The sequence below is a fragment of the Hakea prostrata genome, unplaced genomic scaffold (assembly GCF_041222555.1).
Source record: "Hakea prostrata isolate BN-2017 unplaced genomic scaffold, UWA_Hpros_2 contig_4, whole genome shotgun sequence".
Lineage (NCBI taxonomy): Eukaryota > Viridiplantae > Streptophyta > Magnoliopsida > Proteales > Proteaceae > Hakea > Hakea prostrata.
The window spans coordinates 403,779-410,513 of NW_028291123.1; positions in this window are offsets into that span (position 1 = coordinate 403,779).

The following is a 6,735-nucleotide window of genomic DNA, read 5'->3' on the forward strand; positions in this document are numbered from 1 at the left end:
ATTTAATTATTGAATCATGCTTCTAGCGCAAAATGAAAACTATAGAAATTATAGATGGATTTGCATGAAAATTTAATCAGATGTTTGTTAGCATTTCTTTTGGTTCAAATACTTATTCAATAGGTTGATCTAATGTGAATTTGTTGCTGTTTGTGTTTTAATGTTAGAAATTTTGAACTCATCCTTACTTGCATTGTTTTTAGTTGATATGGCTACAACTAAGAGTATTGTCGGTGACCTCACCAAGGGGAATAAACTGAATGAGAGGAACTATGACCTCTGACATCGAAAGGTGCAATATCTCCTTAAAGAGCAGGACATGCTGGAAAACCATGAATTAGACCATGACCCCACCTAAGGAAGGTACCACTGCATAACATCCTAGGGACCTGGAGACCTACAATGCTTGGAAGAGAAAAGATAGAGTAGCTAGGATTACCATCCTGAGTTCCAAAAGGGATGACCTAATGCTTCGATTTGAGAAGCACTGGACTGTAAAGTCTTTGTGGGAGGCAGTGAAGTTCCAGTATGGAGTGACTTCCTACCACGAGAGGCCGCCAGCTTGGACTTGCCTTCGATGGCTATAAGATGCAATAGGGTCATACCATAAGGCAACATATAATTGCCATGTCCAACATGATAAGCGAGTTGAGTGCATGTGGGCATCAAAAGACTGATGAGGAGCAAGTCTTCCAGTTATCAGGTTATTGCCCAAGTCTTGTGAGCACATGAAAATCTTGTTGACTCATGCTGATGATGTCAACGCATTTGATCAAGTAGCAAGCATCTTGAGTTGGAGAAGGATTGGATGATGGTTGATGCCCCTCCCATTGAGGTATTTAGTGTTGAAGCGAGCATCAGTAAGGGCGCGGCTTTAAGTGCAAGAAGGATAAATCTCAAACTCAACATTCCAAGCAAGGTAATAAGGGTGGGAACAGAAACAAGAATAGCCCCAAGCATTCCAGGGGGACTAGAGGAGGCAAAAAGAAATTGTCTGTGATTTGCTATAATTGCCGTATGCCTGTTCATTTTTCTTGTGATTGTACTAAGTAGGAGGTATGTACTTCGTGTTACACCTCATTTTGTTAGGTAACAAGCACTTTAATGCTTGTTGAGTTAACTCTTTTGTAGATTGTTGATTTAGATGCGGCATAACACATAACAAGGGAACGTTCAAGCTTCGTAGAATACCGTTGTATTCCAAGAGGAAGCAGAAGAATAACAATGAAACAACTTGAGTGTGGAGGTCCATGGTGTTGGCATGTGCAAATTAGTTTTACAGGGTGGCTGGACGCTGTTACTCCATGATGTGCTGTATGCTCTAGATATTCGACGGAGCCTTATTTCTGTTATTTTGCTTATTAGACATGATTTTAGAATTGTATTTGAGAATAACTCTATGGTTTTGTATTTAGGAGATACAATTTATAGTAGTGTTTTTTTTTTCTTCTCTGTAATAGTTTTATTGTATTGGATACAATTAACAATTTATCTAATTCAAATATTACTTTTATGTGCCAAAATACTGTTTATTGATTTTGTTGCGTGGCATGCTAGACTAGGGCATATTGGCCTAGATAGGATGAACAAGTTGGCAAGGGAAGGCTTATTGGGCCAAAGTTCCTTATTTGAATTGTCGATCTGTGAATCATGTCTAGCGGAAAAAGCAACTAGAAGCCATTCAAAAAGGCTTTGAGAGCCTTTTTTCCTTTATAATTTATCCATTCAGATGTTTGTGGACTCATAAATGTGCATACTATGAAAGGAAATACCTATTTCATCACATTTATAAATGACTATGCATGGTATGGTCATATTTATCTAATTTCTCACAAGTCAGGAGCTCTATAATGCTTTAAGAAGTTCATGAGCTCAGCTGAGAATCAGTTAAATACTCTTAGAATGGATAGAGTTCGAGATTATCTCTCTGATATGTTCCAAGAGTTACGTGATGAAAATAGGATATCTAGGCAACTTACTATTCTAGGGACTCCACAACAAAATGGGGTTGCTAAGAGGAGGAATAAAATATTGCTAGACATGGTGAGATCCATGATGATGCAGGCAAACCTACCCATCTCTTTTTGGGGAGATGCTTTGCTGACTACAACCTATATCCTCAAAAGAGTTCCAACTAAATCGGTTCCTTCCACACCATATGAGTTGTGGACTGGAAGGAAATTGGATTTGAGTTACATGTGCGCATAAGGTTGTGTATCATATGTTCACTCTACCTCTCACCAATGTGAGAAGCTTGGACCCCAAGGGAAAAAATGTATCTTTGTGAGATATTCTGAACACTCAGAGGTCCATGTCTTTATTGGGCTAGATGAGAGTGAGAGGAGAAAGGAACTTGAGTCTAGGGATGCGACATTCTTGGAAAATGATTTTTCATCTCTTGCAGGAGTTAACCAAGAATCATTGAAATTCTTTGAAATGCAAGATGATGATCTTGTCATTAGGGGCGGAGCCAAGATTGAATATTGGGGGGGGGCGAATATACATGGGCAATGCAAGACCAACTGTGGGTCACATCTCAAAATATATTATTATATTCTAACATGGGGTCCACAGTAAAAATTAGATAAATTAATAGAAAAATCTTGAGTGTGAGAGAGAGAAATAAATAATTTGAGAAAGAGAGAGTGAATACCTGATGTGGAGAAGATTTAGGAAAATTCCAAAGTCTCCTAACTACTCCAATATTTTGTGAGACGTGTGAAAAAAAAAAAAGGAATAAAAGAGGATATTCATGAAAGAATAAATAGGAATGAAAATAGAAGAGAATATATAGGGAGAAATTCATGGATTGTGAGTTAGTTTTTAATTAGAATTTAACCTTTTATTCCTTAAAATTAGGGATTTAATGATTACCATTAGATAATAATTAAAAATGACATTTGTACCCATCACCTTTATCTTAAATTTTTATTTTTAATTTTTGTAGGGGGGCCAAATAGTGGTATTTCACATGTAAAGTTAGAGAAATAAGGAAAAAAGCAAGAATAAAATTTCAAAAAATCCTGTTAGGGGGGGGGGGGCATGGCCTTCCCCGACCCCAACATGGCTCCGACATTGCTTATCATTCTAGGGACTCAAATTCTAGATAGTGAACATGGGGTTCATCCAAAAGATCCTAGTGGGAGTGGTAGTGCGGATGTGATAGCTCCCTTAGAGGGTGAGCAATTTAAACATGCATTTGCACAAAGAGTGAGTGCGGGTTAGTTCCTCATTGACATTTCAACATAAGGATAGAGCTTATATGGTAGCTCCTGAAGAGACTAACTCGAGGAAGTTGAGATGACTCCAGTAAAAGAGCAGGAACTGAAGAGCATGTAGGAAGCTCTTGTGGGAAAGAACTCAAAGCAATAGCTGAAATCTATAAGGGAAGAGTTGGGGTCGATAAGAGTTAACCATGTTTGGGACTTGGTTGACTTACCGCTGTGGCCGAAAGGCAATTGAGAACAATTGGGTTCTCAAGATCAAGAGAAAGGCAGATGGATCTATTAAGAGATTCAAGGTTCGTTTGGTAGCTAAGGGCTGCTGTGAAACCCGACCCTAACCTTAACCCGGATACTCTTTTGTCTGTAGGTCTGAAGACCCGAAGTAGATTTGAAAGTCAACTATGGGCAATATTAGTAGAAGACATAGTGTTCGACTCCAAACCTATGGAGATTGAAGATGATGCCCCATATTTGAAGATAGTGTTGGATATAGAAAGAGACTACGCTTTGATGAAGAGGAGATTGGTTGATGACCTTAGAGCTTGGTGGGATATGATTTAAAGTCATTTTTCCATGCTAGGTAAGTTATAGAATATGTGTTTAAAGTTTCGTTTGATTCCGAGTAGTGGAAGGCCCTCAAATCCTTGACTTTGGCTTTGCTGTCTGCCTGGGTCGACTGCTTGGGTCTCTTGGGCTAGGCTACCCAGCCAATCGACTCAGAGATGCTGAACTCGAGCAGAATCTTCTGTTTAGGTTATATTGCTATATATACCCCATGACTTTGTGATTTTAGTATCCCTAGTCTCTAAAACACTTAGAGAACGAAGGGAACTCATCTCCAAGCCTCCAAAAGTGTAGAAGAAGACATAATCTTGCAAACTTGCTAGTTCTCTCTCTTGTTCTTCAATCAAAGGTTAGTATTCAATCTTTTGTGTTATTGATTCATTCTTTCCATGATCACTCTCATCTTTGAACTGAGATTATGATGAAGATACTGCAACCTTGTAGTCATATCTTTACAATCTCTTTTCATTCTCTTATGCCATGATCATCTTATTAATTCTTAATATGATTCTTATGATTTCTTCTTAAACTATGATCATATTCTTATTTTGATTTATTCTAGCATTGTAGATGCCTCTCCATGATTATTCATACCTTTGATTTACTGTGTTCTTGTACTAGAATGAGACCTTATCATCTCTAGTTCATCTCTTTCATCCATAGCATGTTTCCAATGAAAACCATGATTTTTACCAAAATAGAAACTATGATTTCAAATTAGTAAGTAATGGTTTTAATCGCTGTTTGATGTCTAAATTATGCTTTTTAGTCTTAGACTATTGTGTTAGACATTCTCTCCAAGTTTCGTAGCATTCCGGATTGTATAGCATAGGTTTCGGATCAAGATTCTATTTTTGAATTCGGATTTGCTCTTGGGCAGATTGCCTGGGTCGACTGAACCAGTCAACCTGCAATGACAGAATTGGATTTCTTCGTCCGTTTCGATTCGATTGATGCTCATTCTCTTAGGATTACTTCCTAATGACTGTATGATGTTATTCTAGGGTTTAGTTGCTAACTTTGGATTCATCCTCTTGTCCGTCCGAATATATTCAAATCTATTTAAGGTAAGGAAAGTTGTTACCATATTAACATAGATTGCATAGATTTAGTTTCTAATTTGGGAACTATTTAGATTTGCTACTGTTATGTTAGTTTCTATTATGATATGAATGCTGTAAGTACAATAGGATCTTATTTCCTTATTTAATTTATGTACTTGGATCATGTATGAATACTTATTCATGTATGTTGCTCATTATTTCGATATTGTCTTATTATACTCTTTCATATGATGAGATATCTGTCGTGGATGATATGACTGAATTATGATTGTGATTGTTTAGGTATGATTTGGGATTGGGGAATGTCCTTTTGACATTTCTGTCCTTGGACATCATTGGGAGTAGTATGGGATATTTCCAATGTTGCCCTTTGACACTTTCCCGGATTATTGGTTTTTCATACCTAGGACTTGTCTAGCAGTGTTTGGCTAGGGTATTCCCTGTTATATTAGACCCAATTCGGAAGGGTATTAAGACCAAACAACCCGTGGTAGCAATGGGGATTTATGGGCGCTCAAGACCGGTAACCAACCTGTGAGGGGACATGAATCACATTGTGGGGGCCATTTATGGGTAGAGTTGCATATGGATAGATTTGGGCTCATGGGCGTTCAAGACCGGTAACCAACCCGTGAGAGGACATGAGAGCTTCCCGTTTACTATATGTGGATGACCTATAAGGTTGATGAGTCCGTGTTTGAGAGAGTTGGATACGCTGACTCTAGTGTGAAGGATACCGGAAAGGATCCCGAGAGGGGAGGAATGGACGTATCTGGATCTGAGTTGATGTAACTAAGTAGATGACTTGCATTTGGCTAGGCTTTACCTTGACATGCGCCAGTACTTAAACCAAACGGTGATGTGAGAGAGAGGTGACTTAACCCCCAGCCATGGATTGTCCGAGAGGGATGAAGGACCCTTTGCCAACCGAGGATGAGCGAATTGAGACCTACCCAAAGAAGTATGGTGCTATGACTTAAAGCATGTCTGCCTATAGAGACCAGCATACATAGAGTTAGATTCATACATGCATTGTCTGTCTCATATCATATCACATTATGCTTTGGTTATGTTATCATGTTATTTATGCTATTATGGAATTACTTGCGTCTTGGGTTTCTTTCGATACTCACTCCTTTTGTACAATATCTTTTGTTAGACTATTCTACAGGCATTGATGACTATGAAGGCCAATATGAAGAAGCGCAAGATGAAGAAGCGTACAATACGCAAGGTGTTGGCAACTATGAAGATTACGTTGAGGATTCCTCGAGTGGTCTTACTTGTTACCAAGATTAGCCCTACTGTGGAGTGGGAACGTCTGAGCGTGATTGATGAAGTCTATGTTTATGAAGACGTTCTTTATAAAGTAGAATAGACTCTAGTTTAGTTGATTATATCTTTCTTTCTTTCTTTCTTCTCTTTAGAACCAGTTGTAATCTCCTTTGACTTTCGATCTACATTCCGCTGTACTCGTGGAGTGAGATTCCGCCTCACTCTACATTTTGATTATATATATCTATTGATATCATTTCCGCACTTTGATGACTATCTCGTTACTTTACTTTGATTCATTTGAATAATATTGTTAACCTTGATTTAGCCCTGTTCTTGATTATATTATTGTGAATGTGGGAGGTTGATTTACTCGATACTGGATCTTGTGGACTGTGGATCACACACTCGGGTATGCCAGATAGGGTACCGGCTGGGTGGATGTGACAACTGCATACAAAGAGATGGCGTTGATTATAAGGAACCTTTTTCCTTGTGGTTAGGTTTGCCTCTATCCGCCTCATATTAGCCATTGTTACTCAGACGAACTTATAGTTTTACCAGATGGATGTAAAGACTGCTTTTCTCAATGGAGAACTTGAGAAAGA